The sequence below is a fragment of the Papilio xuthus genome, unplaced genomic scaffold, assembly GCF_000836235.2.
Source record: "Papilio xuthus unplaced genomic scaffold, Pxut_1.1 DF828258.1, whole genome shotgun sequence".
Classification (NCBI taxonomy): domain Eukaryota; kingdom Metazoa; phylum Arthropoda; class Insecta; order Lepidoptera; family Papilionidae; genus Papilio; species Papilio xuthus.
In genome coordinates this window covers 52,503-71,583 of record NW_013530391.1, presented here as the reverse complement: position 1 = coordinate 71,583, position 19,081 = coordinate 52,503, and the positions used below count along the sequence as shown (strand labels likewise).

General features: G+C 34.9%; 1 protein-coding gene and 1 non-coding gene across 7 annotated transcripts in view; both read right to left on the bottom strand.

Moving 5' to 3' along the window:
- The window catches only part of nrm (neuromusculin), a 297,635-nt gene extending 285,899 nt beyond the window's left edge, over positions 1–11,736 (bottom strand). The window contains exon 1 of one of the 6 annotated variants that reach the window (XM_013306246.1): positions 11,410–11,736. The gene's annotated coding sequence lies outside the window, so the exon portion shown is untranslated. The remainder of the gene's footprint in view (positions 1–11,409) is intronic. The other 5 variants (XM_013306247.1, XM_013306248.1, XM_013306251.1 and 2 more) reach the window with 5 other exon arrangements.
- Positions 11,737–16,687: 4,951 nt separating this feature from the next.
- Positions 16,688–16,760, bottom strand: TRNAV-AAC (transfer RNA valine (anticodon AAC)). Its single transcript has one exon. It is a non-coding gene; the product is annotated as a tRNA-Val (tRNA).
- Between the last annotated feature and the right edge of the window lie 2,321 nt (positions 16,761–19,081).

The window sequence follows — 19,081 nt, the reverse complement described above, 5'->3', positions numbered from 1 at the left end:
GACATCGCTTCGACAATAAACAGGCTGTTATTCCAGCGTCAGGAAATAACAAAAGTAATTTGTAAGGGATGACTTAATCCAGATCCGAAAAAGGTTTACAAGGCATTACGCGAACGCCCGCCCTCTGGTTATTGTTATGCAATATTATGCTAATTTTACTGACAATAATGTCTATTGTGGAATTTCGCGGGATCTCCCACTGAAGTTTGCCTTTTCAACTTTTTTATTTTTTGCTTGTTGCGAATTATAAATAGGTCTAAACAAAAAAAAGATATCCTATATCTTTTTTTTTAATTTCTAGCAAAAGAGGTCGTCGAAGTTATTCTCATTTTTGTAATAATATTATAATCGTTCCAACCGAAGTGTTTGTACACAATAACAATAACCATTCATAGACGCTTTTGTGTTTACATTTGTTGATTAGTTGATTGTGCTCGTGTCGCTCTCATACGATTGTACTCGTACTTATGTTTGCTTGGCAAAGGATTTGTGTCGTCATCTTGATTGTATGAAGATTTATTTGAATTAAATACAATAAAGAAACTATCTTTATAGTTTATACAAGAAGTTGCATGCAACTTCGGTCGCGAAAAATTATAAACATATAGCAAACTGCAGCCGGGGAAGCTACAATACTTCCCATTAGCAAAAGGATTTTTCGAATCGATCCCGTAGTTTCGGAGTCCATTTAATACCAACAAACAATCAAATCTTTATAATACAATTTTTTTTTTACTTTTGTCATGATTACTTCACTTTGTTATAAATGTAGATTGAATATTTACGTAATAATACCTACTGTAGTAATTAAAATAAATAGTTTTGTAATTTTTATAAGCGAATATAACTCTGTTGTTAAATATTCAATTTTAATTTTCACATAACTCTGCAACTCGAATGGTTTGAGAACAAACTAATTATAAATCGTGTGACGAGATGAGTGGTGCATTCGCGTTTGTTGTTTGCACACTATTGCGTTTACATTACACTCGAAACTAATGCCAAAACATTGTCAATGGAAAAATATCACTTTGAAATAAACACGTGTAAAAATTGGGCAATAGAGTCAGTAATTAGGTGTCATCCCTGAGGGTTGGGGGACATGTTGGGCTTTATTGCCTTTTATTGATGCTCCATCGTCAGAGATTAAGTCGACCTAATTAAATCTGCTCACTGCCTTGAGATGTATCCTTGTTGTAGGAGACGCAACATTGTGAGAAATTGTTAACAAAATGTTGAATATTATAAGTAATTATCGAATCAGTTGAAGTAAGTGTATGTTTGAATTATAATTATTTTCATATGTACAAACTAAAACTTTTAATATCAAACATGTTTCTTTCTATTTCAGCTGTCGTAGAAGAATAAAAGACATGTCTCATAAGAAGTTTATAAAATCCTTAAAACTTTTCTCCTCCGCCATAACTTCCTCTGCAACTTAAACTCGTTTCACTGCATTTTTGATTCCTTAACGTTAATTAGAAATTATTAACAAGCTTCCAACTACATAACTACTTTATAACTTACTAGCTGTCGCCCGCGACTCCATACGCGGAGAGATAAAACAATCAATCCGTAGCCTATGTGTTCTTCGAGACTATGTTAATCTATGACAAATTTTATCAAGATCCGTTCAGTCATTCAGGAGATAACTTGTAACAAACATACATCCATCCATCAATCAATCTAAACTTTCTAATTTATCATATAAGTAAGACTATATTTATACTAAATACGTCATAGAAAAGTATCCGCGTCTGTCTGTTACCAAATAAACTCAAAAACGGTTGATGGAAAAATGTTTAGCTATATTATATGTTATTGTTTTGTGTAAATTTATCAGAATTATTAATTTATACAATAACAAAAATACCAAAGTTATTCTCTATTAATAATATAGCTTATATCTTAATATAATAAAATAATATTATTAATGTAATGGACACTGCGGCTCAGCGACATGTTTCATTAAGAAGCCTCTAATCCAATCTCATTAAATATTATCAGAATTATTGAAGAAAAGCCCGACTTCGGGTAACCGCATTAAACTGACTGATTCAAATAATTCCGAACTCTATTAATATCGTAATAAAATCTATTATCTCTTAACGACATACATTCAATTAAGTATAAAATTTTTCATTACTCTGAGTTTCATTTCAGTTCTTCATTTGTTTTTGTGTTTGGTCCAAGTCATTGTTTAATAGTTTTTTTAAGTTTTATTTTATATAATTCTTAATTGTAACTTTATCAAATCATTAAAATAATTGCTTAACTAGTGACCCATCTCATCACATCATCTGATTACATCTTTTTACATTATTATTTTAATCTTATCAACCCCTTATTCACTTTTAATGACTTACATAAACTCTCTGTCACAATATGATTCTGGAACTCCTCTTTTTATCCTCCCTCCTCCTACAGACACATTTATAGGTAGCCTGGTTTATAATGGACGTGTTAAAACTAGTTTCATATAGAGAAAGTATGAAAATAAAACGCTACAACAACTTTTAGCATAAAACGAACGTTTTATATTATTCAATAAAACTATTTTACGAAGCACTAAAAAGCACATTTATCTTAAAAGCAGCATGAATTTGCTATAACTTCTAAATTATGACATCACTCAACAGAAAACATCTTAAGTTAAAAATAAACTTGAATTATACATAAAATAAATTATAACGTAAATAAAGAGTATTTCTAATTATGTTATCGACATATTTGTAACACAGTCTCAAAACATTTTAAAATATAAAATATTAAAGTAACATGGACGAAGTACAACTAATCAAGTGTCATTTGAAATAAATAAATAAATATATAATGCTAAACGCTGTCGCTTATCACTTGAGCGTGACCATCGTTCAGCAGCGTTATTTGGCGCGTCGCCAAGTGAAGTGACCGTCGCGGCGTATTATTTACACCATCGTGTTACCGTCACTGCGACCAGCGCTGGTCGTAACTAATTTAGGTAGGATCGTACTCTGACTGGGTTTATAGTGTACTGAGTCAAGGTTGAGACAGTTTACGACCTGCTTCCTCACAAACTATGGCGTTAAAGTTTTATTGTTTCATGTACCGACAACGACAAGAGCACATCTTATTGTAGAAGTTTATTTATTGTGAATGTTTAATTAGTTATGAAATTGTTTGTTGTTCATTAATGCATATATTAGATATTCGTACTCTATAAGTTATGTGAAAAAGCATGTTAAAAGTATGAAAAGTTTTTTTTTAAATCATTTTCTAAGTGAAGTATTATATTATATATTATATTATCTCTCTTCCCTTTTCATACATATTTCTTACATAATTAGTATTCAAATATTATTACGTTTCATAATCATAGTATTATTCCAACTTTTTTTTTCATCTTCGCTCTACAGTATTATATAATTAATGTATGACGCCGTCTGACCAAGTCTTTAGTATATTTGAATAACGTAAACATAACTCACAGATGTTTTAGCATACATTTAGTTCGGCGCAGCTAAAAATTGTTATAAGGGATTGAATATCAGATCTCGTGGGATTGGCCAGCAGCCAGGCATGTTTGCATATTCCATCATAATCTAAAACTGACCCATTTTACTGAAACCTGCGATGACCTTACAATTACGATTAATTAACAGTTAATAAATAAGGTCACAAAATAAAATAGATTTTTAAAACTTAAGTCAAGTTTACGAAGAGTTAACTAGACATTAAACATTTTATTTTCATATTCTCCATTTAATACAATTTAATTGACCTTGATCTGTATTTGCGTTATTCAACAAAAAATAAATGAGAAATTATACGTTATTTACGTAAATGTAGGAATTTAGTTAAAATAGTTAAGTTATTTCATGATTTCTACATGTCACTATAATTCATCCCATTGCACTGAGATATCGCACAGGAATTGTGCCACTTAATGGCACTAAATGTCACAATTGGCAGCCGCTACGCCTTGTGCCATACGCTACGTGCTAGCAAGTTATATCGTCTACGCCGTAGCTCGGCTACGGTTGACAAGTTGAAGTAGCATGAATGGATCGTGACTCGTGAACAGAGCTCTCACTTATGTCATAAAGTGCAACATAATATTTTTTATTTATGTTTAGCTACTAACTTTCGCCCGCGAGTCCGTCCTCGGAAAAAAAAAGCTTAATTGGTATGTGTTTTCCATACTATGTTTTACATCTATGCCAAATTTCAGCGAGGTCCATGCAGTCAAACATTCGCATTTATAATTTTAGTTAGAAGTAAAATATAAAACAATTATTCTTCTAACAGATGTGTGGATTTATTCCCACCCAACACTTGTAAAGTTGTACACATAAATTTCTAAATACTTTCTTGCAATTTACTTGAATTTTGCAGGAGATCCTCTTCGTGCTAGTTCTGTCATAGACAATAATATCAACAGGTACAATATCATCAAGATGTTGTGCCAACAATCACTACTCATTCAAACAACTCACAAAGAACATCACAGTTCAAATGACATCACTACGGAAACTGCACAAGTCAGTAATGTTCTGCTATAAATCCGTTTAAATTAGATTCGTGCTTCGCGCTGCCGAAGCGCTGCGGAGCGACGAGACCGGGACATATCCAAGGCGGCGGTGATCTCATAGCGCAGAAATAAACGCCAGCTAACCTGAATGAACGACGGATCATACGACAATGACGTCATTATACATAATACACATCAACCTACAACTATATGTTAGTCATACAATGATATAATAGCATAGCAACAACACATTCTCTGTCAGCTTTTCCCGCATATAAATAGACTTTATTGAGCTTAATTACTTACCAGCGATAAATAAATATCGTTTAAGTAACAGAAAAGATTATCACTTGTAGAATATAATATATTTGTATTTAATATATCTTTCCATATTTTATTGCATATGCAATGTGCATTCCAAATATCTTGAAGAATATTAATCAAAGTTCATATCTCTCAAAGCTTTTCCGTACGTAATAAAGCAAGAGCCATTCGCTCTGTATTTATAAAGAGGTGAGTCGATACCTAGCCGCGTAAACGGTACGGCAATGACGCTTCTCTTCTGCGTGTTAAAGACATCTTGCCTCTACATGTGATGGAAACGCCCCGTACGAATGCATAATAACTGCTTTGATAGGGTGGGGCTCGAGTGACAGCGAGCGTATTATATACGAATGATATTTACTTGATTCTAACTTTGAGATAGAAGAGTACTATAAAAATGCTATTATTAGAACTGTATAGTTACTATGGTAGGTAGATCTTGAAGAAACAGAACTGCAAAAAATGTGTTGTTTGCTTGTCTCTCTATGATACCAATTATTCTTCTAATAGTTATACAAATAGACCATCAGTGATAAATGTATACAAATATATTTAATAAGGTCTAAAATCCGCGGACAGTTAGGCTCCATATTATGACTAGTATATGAATAGCTAGCCCACTCTCAGGCTGACCTACATCGCAGCCGCAACGAGCCTCTTCGGAATTCACTCGAAGAATATCAACGAAATATTTATATTTCAAATTCCCGAGCGCACCGTAATGATCCCCCGCGTCACTACCCCACGTCACTACCCCGCGGCGCGACCGCTTGCTGCATGCAGTTGACACGACATGTTATACTCGTACATTTGCTACATCTCTGCATTAAATTAACTATTTTGTACCAATTAGTTTACAATCTTATTGAAAAATTTAATTTGGTAATAAATAGATGACGTGTAATCAATTAAGACAATTACTATTCATTAAGAACAATTCAATGTCACTTAATCGTATTTATATTTGCTAATACAATGCGTTGTTTATTACATTTATAATTTACTAGCTGTCGTTCGCGACACCGTCCGCTTGTCAATAAAAAATTAGTAAGCTATGTGTTCTTCCAGGCTATGTTCTACCTATATATCTATACCAAATTTCATGAAGATACTTCGAGCCGTTCCGGAAATACCTGCTAACAAATATCCATCTATTATGCGTATTTGATAAGATGTATATCTCCATGAAACCAGTCTACATACTCAAATATGTATGCGGAACTTGGCGCTTGCAAAAATCAAGAAAAAACAAACGAAGGTGATAAGTTCTTTCATTAAATAGTTTTAAGCAATTTCACTTGAAGCAGTTGGTAACGACGTGAGAAATCAATAAGCAAACCGAAAACTTTAGCTCTTTGGCTCGTGGAATAAGTAAAGTTTGTTCCCGAGTGCAATCAGAGTTGGTACTGCAGACTGCACTGCTCTATGTCTGCTGCTCACTGTCGGAGCGGTTCATCCTTACTGTGACGTCACAACTTCCATATTGATGCACAACATAACACATTGTTAATTCTCTCACACTTTTAACAAATTGTTAATATTCTAATACTCGTAATAATAGTCATATTGTGACAAGGAATATTCATCACATCACACAAACATTAAGCTTGCGTTAGTCAATCTATCTATGTTCATACAATTAATAAAGTTGGATTAACTGGATGTAACATCGAAAAAAAAACATTATTCGCGAATGATTGTAACTGTCAGTCAGTATGCCTTTTAATATTATTATTATTCTGAGCAGACGAAATGACGGACAACCATTAGTTAAGAAATAATCATGGTAACAACAAATATTAAATTAAATAAAAAAAAATTCTGAATAATTAAATGATATATCATCCCACTCAAAAGACATAAATGAAATAAAACTTAATGGCAAATCTTACATCTTTTCCAGGAAAAAAATCTGTTTACCTAAATTATTAATTCGCAAAATAATTTCCACTTAAATCGTAGGTCGTAGTTGTCTAAACGAAATGTTATTAAAATATAAATTCAACATTTTCTTCAGGAATTATTTATCCGGCGACACTTTTGTGAAATTTCTCCTCAGCGAGATTAATATTTTTGGCAGCATTTCGTTTGATTTGGAACAACGTTGTTAGGATTCTTATCTGAAATCATTTGGACAATGTTCTTTGTGGTTTTAAATCGGCAACAATTTTTAAAAACTACGTCATCTCATACTTTTCTCTAACTTCAAAATGACCAACATTAAAAATCAAATTCAAATAAATTTAGTACTTTATTTAACAATAGCATTTTATTACGAAGAAAACCAAATATTTGTGTTTGATTCAGAAGCAACATATACTAATGTACCAAAAAAACTTCGGTCGCAAAACAACAGAATTATCTTCTACTATACTTCGCTTCAACTAGGAGAAACAAAAACTTGTGTGTGTTACCATTGCTAAGTGCTTCCTCCGCCTGGAGCCCGTGACGTCACGCCGCAGGACTCACTCTCCTGCCCTCTAGAGGATATTTACTTAACGATTACTTTGTTTATTGTTTTAATTGTTGCACAGCGAAAACTATGGAGTAGATTAAATTTTAATCTTTTTTTATTTTAAAATTGAATTACTATGTAGGTGCTTCATTGGCAGAATTTATTTGTGTAATTTTCAACGCGGAAACGTAACATACTTGACGTAAGGCAATTGTTTAAGATACAGACACGCGGTATGAATATATATGCAAATTGGAGGGTCCACTAATCCCCCGGGAACTGCCTACGTCATATTCCGTATCCCTTACACTTTCCCCGGAGCGTGACCTTGTCTACGATCTTACAGCTTATATATAACATTTTCTTTATATAAAATTAAAATAACATTCATTATTAATATAAGTCTATCATTAAACTTTGCGTGTACATATCTAACCTCCTTTCGCTATTATTCTTAGCAAAGTCGTGTTGCTAAAATACAAAGCAAACAATGTTCCTCTTGATTGATCTAGATATGTTAAGTACGTGGCACTATATATTATTTAAGGTGTCAGGTATGTCTCAGACTTTGGTTGTACGTCCGCTACCACACGACAAGTAAATATAACGCAACGGCGGCAAGAAAGCGCAGCGAATTTGTCAACGTAACATTCTGCGCTCAAGCACCCCCCGGGGCGCAATCCCCCCCGCCCCCCGCATCCCAACTACAGGCATTCCACTTTAATGAAAACTGCTTGTTTCACACATTTTTCATGAAGAGTAACCTGACGCCGAGGTAATATTCTTACTATATAAAATAGCCGCCTTAAAAATATACAACATGAAACGTTTCACCCATTATTTATAGCAAATACCATCCCGTATTACGTTAGTAACACAAAATAAAAGCTACGCAAAACTGTCCTGTTGTATTCACCGTGGGTTCTTGAGACCAAAATCTCTGTATATAACATATCGTCATGTCTTTGACAGAAAAAAGATAACAATATGTTTCAAACGGGTTTTTCATCTCAGAAACCCACGGTTAATCATTTCATAATAATGGAAATACTTTTCAAAGCATTTTATGATTAACTCGTTCAAGCATTTTAGAGAATAACATACGTAACAATATGTAGGTGTTTATAAATGTTCGACCAGAGCACTTCACTCTTCCCTCTGCACACAGGTACAACATTTCCCACAGCAATGGTTCATCAACGAAGCTATCTTCATTCCCCGTCCGATTGCAATCACACGATCGTACTAATTACGACGTAAGGGCGCGCGCACACGAGCTCATTACGCGCGGTCGCCTGACTGACACTTCCATTTGCCGGCAGACGCGCGCCGCCGCATTGTCCGTGTTGAGACAGCCTTATGAATAATATAATCTTTCTTTTACAAACATAGGATGTACAGTTTGCGACGTGATTTTATTTGCTACACAACTGAAAGCAATTTATTTTAAATAGTTTAATTAAAAATTTCCGCAACAAAATTATAAAAAAAAAGTTTTTGAAATTTTAAACAGATGATTTTCTCCAGAAATCCATAAAAGGTATAGGTTATTAAAAATTAAAATAATTGTGTAAGAGAATGTGTACATTAAGTACGATGCAATAATTATTTGGCAGCCATCGGAAGATTGTTGAAGTTTGTATAAGTCGTGTTGAGGCGTTGTTATGAACTTCCATCTTTGTCTTCGTGATGCAAACTTATAACAAACGCCGCGCCGCCAGCTACCTGCACTGCTTAAGTCTGTTTAACAATTCCTTACTTCGATTTACGTTCATTTCTTATTGATACATTTTTATTTTAATTATTCTATATTTAAATGTACTGTAAGTTGACATAACCACAACAAATGTAAACTTCGTCAATACTAAAGTTGCTTTTTAAAATTTACGACTATAACTCAACAATAACTTTACTGCAGCCACGACTTACAACGTCCTGTAACCACTACGTCATAAGATGTAAAATAAATCGTCATGTCCCGCTGTTTCCCGCAAGTACCGCGGCCACGTTAGCTCGCTGCGAAGTTTCAAGCGGCGCGACTCAAGTATTAACTTATTCACAACTTAACTATATTAAACTTTTTTCCTTCAAAGTCCACGAACCTTTGAACATCTAATAGAACTGATTAAATTTTCTGTTATTGCTAAGTTTATTTTTATTTACGTCAATTTATTCTTCAAAGTGATAACAAAATTCATAATATCAAGTCTTTTGACGGTTCACGAAGTTGTTGGCAATATTTTTCAAATTATATTCTTATGTAAGCAAGTTTTCTTGGTCAATAGAACAAGGTCTTGGCTAATTTTAAGATATGATTAAACAATTTATAGACAGGCGGACGTGTTTGTTTATAGATAACAAGGAATAGTTGAGAGGAACCGGACCTAGGTCTGGCGGCGTGCCTAGCTCTGTTGTAACCAATAAACATCGGTGCTCGAAGTAAACGCTCAGTGTTACGTATTTAAAACGATCTAGTACAACGGAAGACTCCACACTCGCATACAAGGCGAGCGATTCGTAGGCGTTTTGTGACTAACTCGCCTTTTTTAATGCATACACATCATGCATTTTTATTTTTTTTATAGTAAAAGGTGACAAATAGCAAGCACGTATTAACCCCATATTCCCTATAACTATAAATACTACGGGCTACAGATTATAATTAGCACACCCATCAGAAGCGCGGAATTACTTCTACTTGAGGCCTGTCTCCTGTGTGGTGCTGGTGTTGCACCTGGCGAGTCGACCCATTCGTGAAACAAGATGTTATTGTTGTGGGCTCAACCACTGATAATTGATAGAAGTAGACTCGTACAGACTGGCTGAAGCATGTAATAAAACGAATTAGTCCCTTTCTTAGTTACTCCAGCAATCCGTCAGCAATGATGACGTTCAATGGATTATGTTCGTTATTATAGTTTTTAGTTCTTGTTTTGATTTATTTGTATGTATATATTTATCAATGGGAAGTCGTTTCGTGTTGTTGTTTCAAATAAGGTTCTTATTCGTAGATCCACTTTGTCGCAATGTTTGTTACTCAGAAAACAAACTTTCCCAGATGATAACGTCTTTATGTTTTACGGAAGGCGTATTAATTTTGTTTGATAAAATTTTATTTGAAAATTATGAAAAGATTTTTGTTTTAAGTTTCTAATTTACATAACAATATGTTGTAAAAAAGGAAAAAAAAATGTTTTATATATTTTATGATCTGATTTGGTATTTATCTGATATTCTATTCTACACAAAAACAACAAAAGTAATTATTGAATTATGTATTTCATAATAAAAACTTATTCACTAATAAAATATATATTTTAGTAAAAAATAAAAAAATGAATTCTGATACAAAAAGAAATGTTTTCATTAAATTCAAATCAATTTTGTTTTAAAAAATGTAAAATAATCAAAATCAAGATTTTTTCACATTAAATCTCTATTTTATTGAACATAATATTAAAAAGGTTTATTTCGGTTCAACACAACAATAATATGTTAAATGAAAATTTCCGTTAAAATGTTGAGGAACATTTAGCGCGCGCAAGATGTGTCAGACTTGGCACAGTTGGTTATTCTGCAGGAGAAAGAGAAAAATTATTGCGTTACAAATATTTAACATAAGAAAAATTGCTGAATAAAGTTATTGATAACTGTCTAACATTTAGGATGATTTAATTTATGAACAACATAATTTGACAAGGTTCTTCATCAGCCATCTGGATGATGACGCGATTCTCTATTCTTAGAGAATTATACAACGACCGAAATGTTCCCAAAAATCATCCGAATTTACATTGAAATTGTGTCATGGTTAGCAAGGAACCGACAACCGACATACATAAACACATGCCATCGTAAAAGAAAATTATAAAAATATACAACGAATAAAACATCTGAATCTGTCTGTTCAATATAACGCAAATATAACTCTTACAAGATGATCGCAATTTCTGTTACATATCGCGGAAATATCTTAAACTTTCAAATATCATAATGATGACTAGAACTTGCTAAACAGAGCTGCTAATAATATAATCAGCTACAGACAGAAATATTATTTGACCGGCATTATACAGAAAGCGAGCAGTAAGAGTGTGAGAAATCATTATAAATAGCTTACACTGGAGAGAAACGTTCCAATCGGTCCGCCTCGGCCGCGGTCAGATGCGTCCCATAATTAGCACAACACCAAAATATAACGGAATTCACACGAGATTCACAAACTTCCCGCCATAAAGATACGTTGCGTCGTTCGATAGTTTCGTATCGCGATGTGCGAGCGATTCGCGAGAGGCGCCACACGTCCGCTCCGAGCGGCGACTGCACCGTCACTGGGCCGGACTAGGCGGGCTGGGGGCTCCGCTGACAACATCCCCCTGCCTGCCGGCCGCCCTCGAGCCGCCCCGAGCTTCCCCGAGCCGCCCCGAGCTGCGCTCTTCAGGTCACCAGAATTCGGTAAAGACAAGCGGCGTGAAGTGCCATGCCCTATATTCAGCTTTCTTTAACTTTTTTCCTCACAATTTTCTCACTGCATTTCGACTCTTCAACGTTCTCTTTTCGTCTGCAGAAAACTTTTGATTACGTTTTCTTGGAGAGCGATATCACACAGGCATATAATATGATAACGATATTATACACAAATGTGGAATAAATCTGACAACTTTTTAAACTTTTTGCTTGCAATGAATTTATAAGAAATAAGATTAGCTTCCTATTTATTAATCAATAATACATGTAGTCAAAGGTAATATACATAAGAGACGTTGCGATGAAGTTACCATCTTAATATTGCAGAGACTCACTAGACTCAGTAGAGGTGAAAATATTGTGGCGGGAAATACATGCGCGATGCTCTTTGGATATCATTAGGTATGTTAAATAAATATCAAATAAACTGTGAAAGTCATGATGATGAATGAAGGAATTACAAACTATAGGTACATAAATATATCACATTGTACTTAGTACTTTTTAATATCTTTATCGATATATTATTCTTCGTATAGTTAAGTTTTTCTTAAGGTAAAGCATTCGGGCGAAATCTTTACAACTTTGAAGGGCAATTTGACCTTAACAACAAATCACTGAACATCATTCATCAATTTTCTATTCGCCAACTTGACGGCCGGAGCGCTTTTATTAATTTTCTTGCCACCTAAAGTTGATCTCACGGCAAATTGAACTCAGCCAAGGTAATTTAGACTGTAGTTCAAAGGAATAAGTGTCAAGACGTGTGTAAGATTGCTTTTTGTATTGAGACGGTATTGTTTTGTCGCAAAATGAAAGTGTCAATAGAAAATGTCAAATTCGGACAGATTGAGCGGATTGAATGACACGAGGCAAAAACATGCCACCAGAGATTCGCGGGGCGGTCGCTAGATCTTGTGTAGGTGTGTCTGATCTCTATAAACGAATAGGCGATTACATGGAAATTACAGCTTTTTCTTACACACGATTTAAACGCGTCTATTGATGTTACGTAACAATTAATTCTATCTATATTATTAGTGAGAATCCACATCACCGCTAAGCTCTATCATCAGCGCCGAAATGGCAAAAATCAAATAGGCACAAAATACAACGTCTTATAGCCAGTCCATTTATCGAGGCTGTTAGGTCGTCAGTTTCGGATACCTTTGACCGCTTTTCTCTATGATGTCACTTATAAATATATAAAATGTTAAATTCTCATAATTCCTCACATTCACGTACACGCACGAGCTTCGCAAAGTAAATGGGAATTCCAGGAATTCGTAAAAGAGGAAAATTTAGTAAGAACCGCTCTCCGTCTCGCAGCGCGCTACCTCACTGTTTTAAATTAAGGACTCTTCAAAATTTACCTCAAATTAAATAATGTAGATAAAATTATAAATCTACCTAAATTCTTTCTGAATTTCCTGTATTTTTTTAATAATAATAATAAGATAATTAACATATTAATAAACAGTAAATATGCGAGACACCTGACTATCTAAAAAACTTAATAGATTACACTTGACCCTCTTCTAATCCCATCTGTCAGTCACAGACTAAAATCATGCAATACATTGTAAACGTAAAACGTGCAGTAGCTTAAAATATACGTAGGAACTAAAACAGTCTGCGTGCCGATGTCCTAACGGTCGCGTGCCACCTGTTGTGACGTCACGCGTCAGCTGTAGATGAGCGAGATAGACTGTCGTGCGTGCTCGCTCACAGGACATGTCTAGACATCATCATGTCATGTCATGGCTTTTAGTGAATTATTATAAAAATAAAAATTATTTCTAGATAACTAATATAAATAACTTATTCTTCGGACTTTGGTTACATATATACTTAATTTTCATTTCATATTATTATATTAAAAAAATATTCCTTCTGTTCCACCTACATCACCTCCAGTTGAATGTAAAAGTATGTAGTTGTCTGTACTACTCCGGCATGCTATCAGGACAATGGAAAAACTCATCTTAAACGTTCCACAGCGCTCTGACGCGTTTTACTCGGGTGTCATGTTATAGTGCACGATTTGTACCAATACAACACAAGTTCTTTCACTATTACCACTTTACATAACTAATGAGACGTGAAACAAAGATTTATTTCTTAACTAGCTGTCGCCCGCAATTCCGTCCGCGTGGAATTTAAAAAAATCATAATTAGTAGCCTAAGTGTTCTTCTAGACTACGTTCTATATGTACGCCAAATTTCATGGAGATCCGTTCAGCCGTTCTGGAGATACCTTCATACAAACATCTATAAATCCATCCATCAAGACATTAATCCATTTACACTAGTAAGATATCTTACTAATATTCTAAATGCGAATGTTTGGATGGATGGATGGATGGATGTTTGGAGGTATCTTCATAACGGCTGAACGGATTTGGATAAATTTGATATACATATAGACACACAGTCTAAAATTCTGTCTCTAGCCCTCATCCTGTCTTTTATTTGCCCATAAACCAGACCTGAGGCAAATTGTAACTTAAGTATTTGAAAAAAGAACAAAACTGAAGTTTAACTTCCAGTAGCGACATCTGTCTTTGTTTTTATTATTCTCAAAAATTAGTTCATGCTCTTCTACACGACTCTGCATGTTTAACCACCTTCCGCTAGTCAACAACAGATGGAGCTTTCAAAGAAAGGTTTGCTGTTTGAAAATAAAAAAGCAACTGCAAACATCAACATCAATATGAATTGTATTATATTTAATTATTTATTATAAAAATACTTATACAAATAAATATTATTATTTCTACCGATCATTGTAAAAATATTTCCTAGTACTTTTTGTAACGCTGTTCGCTCTTCAATATATCTATTCATTTTATAAAGAACTTGTTTGCAATGAAATTAAGTCATCCCATCACATTGCTACTTGATTTTGACAAAACAATTATATTGAAACAGATTGAAGTCATTCAAAAACAATACACACGTACGACATGCTCGTTATAAATGTGAAATAGAGCGAGAAAATAACGAACCTGCGATATTTTGTCGCAAAGGTGAGAATACACCCCCGCGCCCGCGCCCGCGCCCTCCGCATCCCCCTGCCGGCGCTCGCGTCCGCGTTGTAATGCTGGAAAGATTTAACAAGTGGGTTCATATTAAATACACAAACTAATATAAATTAGATCATGTGACTTGTTGAGAAAAAAAACATGCCGTTCCTTTAAAATTCTTAAAGAAGTTCATTTTATTTTTCTACAACAAAACTTACAAAAAACACAATGTACAGTGTTAACTTCATACATGTTTATAATAGTTTAAATTTGCCACAAGCTCAAATTAATCCTATGCAGTGGATGAAGTCTACTGGAACTATCCTCGCGAAGCCGGGAACAGAGCAGCTGTACAGAGCCACTCGAGCAGCCCCACACCGCCGCCTCACTACCGATTGTTGAGTGCGATTTAATTAGTGTGGAGAGGTCTTTTGATTCGTGTTCATTGATGCACTCGCTCTGCCTCTTGCAACTATTTCACGTATTTTGATAAGTGGAACTCATCAATTTACTGGTACATATATACTTGTATACATAATAATACTATGAGTTTAGCTTAGCTATATATTATATACAGCATAGCTTGGAGGAGTATAAACATGTATTACTGACTTACAATTGGCAATTTCATCTCTATATGTGTGTGCTCACAGCTTTTACTTGTAGTCACTCTAATAGTTAACAGCTCTATATTTGTATTATTATTCAATTAAACATAACAAACACGTTACTCAACAGTGTACAGAGTATGCTTTACCAATGTTTCAATTAATGTTTTTAGCTCAACCAATATTGTGACTGACGATTATTTAAACAGTAGCTACATTGTGCGGCACGTAGCGCCCGCCGCGTCCGTCTGTCCATATGTCTATAGCAGCTCGCTGTTTGTGAGCAAATGTATCAGTTTGAACCAACACAATTAATACTTACTTTACTCACCGTTACCCATGATACCAATGACGCGCAGGGCCGGACTAAGGGAATATACTAAATCAATTTATGATATTTATTTTGCCACTTATGTTAAAAGTTAATTTATTTTTGTTATAATTACTGGGAACTACTTACACTTAGATACAAATGGATGCAACAATAACTGATTAAATATTTACAATATTTTCGCACACTTTCTCGCTACCTAACCGTATTATATAAATACCTTTTAGTACTCTTTTATTTTAAATAAACTAACTAAGTAAAAGACAAGTAGCCGAGTTTGTATTCATATGTGAACTGAGACAATGCCGAGTACGTCCCTGTCCCGCGACGCATAGTTAATAACTGATGGCATACAAATTGTCAGCAACAAATTGAGTTTCAGCCATTAGCTGTTTGTATTATATACTGTTCTGTATGTACTCCACTGTTACACGACAAGTACACAAGTAAACAGCTAATGGACAAGGCATCACATGCAAAATACTACCCTAATTATGTGGTAACTAAACGCAACTTCGTCCGCGCGTGGAATTAAAAAAAAATAAACTAATGTCTTTCTTCATACCGTACGAAGTAACAATTGCAAATGCAAACTTTCTTTTTTAAGATTTGTAAAATTAAAGTTTTTTAGTTAGTTACACTCTTTCCTACCACAAAGAATATCTCAAAATCTGTACAAAATATAAATAGTAAACATAAATTATATTAAAACATCGTAAAACTATGGCGGAAGGAATTTATTTTTGATGGCACGACTTCTCTGTCAATTTGGAAAAGTCACAGCGCAGTGAGTCGCGCGGACACAAGCACGTTACATGAGCTACTTGCTTACTTAATCATGTTTCACACTAAAACGATGCCAGCGTAAATTTAAATTGAATATTGGTACTGTAAAAGTTTTTATTATAGAATTTACTTGAGTATTTTGTTGTTTAAACTCATGTAAGTTGGTTTAAGGAAAAAACATGTTTCCGCCCGGGATCGAACCGGGGACCTTCTGCGTGTTAGGCAGATGTGATAACCGCTACACCACGGAAACTATGATGATGTACCAACATTCTTCAAATTGAAACATAAAACTTAATAAATATTCAGACAGTTATTTTTTAAACAACGTTGCTATCAACTATCATTGGTGATGCAAATTCATTTCATTACGAAAAAATAAGCACAACAGTTCATAATATACTAGTGAATTGTGGTCGAGGGTGACAGACGACAGGCTTGCCTCGGTTATTGCTGCCCCATGGTGCGGGGTGCGGGGTGCAGGGCGCGGGCCGCGGGGCGAGGGGAGGCAGACAAGTAAATCTCCGTTTGTCTCACAATTTCCGTTCCGTAACGCGACAAAATCTACATTTTCATAGAGGAAATGTGAATGATGTCTTGAAGCTTTCATCATTCGTACGTACGAAACGGTAAAAAGGTATTTACATTATAAAACAAGTATTATTCACAAGTCGAGTTGACGGCGACGCTGTACTTCGCTCGTAGCGCGTACTCTAATATTGTGTAGCGCGTAGTGCGTACAGTCGGCAACAAAATCCATCAGTAGGCAGTAATTGCTCGCGATGTGATCACTGCGGCTAGTCTGGGACAAATCATTTGTACAACACCCCCCCACCCCTCCACCCTTCACCCCGCAGACACCCTGCACGTGGTAGATTAATAATTGCCAGCCAATTCCGTTTCCAAATCAAATCATATATTGTTGTTAGAAATCAATGTGTCGGAACAGTTGTAGCTGCAGTTTGTATATGACTTTACTATTGTCATTGGACATTTAATTTTCGTGATAGTTGAATGTTTATAAATAAATCAAGATTTAATAACTGACATATATTAACTGTATGTAAATAAGAATGTCAGCAAAAATAAAGGATATTTATGATGTTGATGTCGTGTTAGTAAAGTCCAGTAATAGTTAGGCTCCCACTGCTCTTAGCAATAAATATTCCTGCTGACAACAGGAAGTGAACAAATGTTAATATTGAAAGAAACATATTTTACATTTAAGACCTCAGCCTGCTCTAAATGCGAGCGATATATTTTGTACAGCAGCCAATTTTCTCACTCTTCCTTTCTTAAAGCCAATAATGTTCTGTTCATTTGTGTCTCATATCTTATATAATTAATATATTTGATTGAAAAAGAAGAACATTTTTAATTTTAAAATTAACCTTTTAACATCTTAGAAACAGAAATATCTTTTCATAGCGCCATCTATCGGCATGGATTAGATAACATTAATAAAATTAAACTCAATAAATAAACTTAAAAGTGAAATATGTAATTGCATATATTCATTTTCATATTTCCAATGTAAATACATTTAAATAAATAAATATTGTAAAATGTTTCGTAAATCAGAGCACTTGCAACCGCTTTGTCGCCTTCACTCGCAGATGCCCGGCGGGCGCTGCTTCTCTGACGTCACTGCCTCCCCCCCCCTCACCTCACCTCACCTAACCCCGCACGCCTCCAGCAATCATCGAGGGAACCTTCGTCATAGGAAATGTGCATATATCTCGATGCTTTGAGCGATTTTTTTAAAATCAAATTATTTTGTATGATACCTTTAGAAAATCTGTACGTAAGCGTTTAAATTTGTTACAGTCCTCGTCATAGTGATCATTATCAACAAAGTGCTAGTGCATGTTACAACAAAGCAATCAATATTCCAATCAAACCGATAGCGGTCACCGTGAAATATGTTACGAGCTTACGAGTACTTCCCCCACGTCTGTGTACTCTATACAAAATGTTGCGATACATCATGTACATCTTCTTGATTTACAATGTATTGTTACAAACTGTTGTAAGTTATTATTATAAATATAAGCAACAATTTGCTGACATTTATTTTTAATATTATTTGCTTTGTTCCTCGCACACAGAGGTGTACACACGTGTTCAACATGGACCGCGACTTCAGCAAGATCAAAGTGGACCAGAGTCTCGCCGACAGCGTGAGTACTTGCCTTGTCTCTCGCACGACGTACTCTTTGGCGGGCTTTTATTTATAATACATGATGGTAAATAAGCGAGTGAATACCTGATTTCCATAAAATAGCGAAGTGACCACTGCCCATGTCTACAACAAGTCGCAAATTTCTGGCCCATCTTTAATGGACAAAGTGGTAGAGACGAGGATGTACAGATAAAGAGTCCATTAAATTCACTTCCTCTATCCATCATTTCATTACTACAAAAGGTTGGGTAGAGGAAGATAACACACAGTCATCAGACGAAACGCGAAAATAATTCCAGTTGCGGCGTGTCTTCTGTATAAACGTGGTATTGTATCTAGCGAGCGCGCACCTTGCGCTGCAATTAGTGTGACTGTGTCTTTTGTGGGGGATA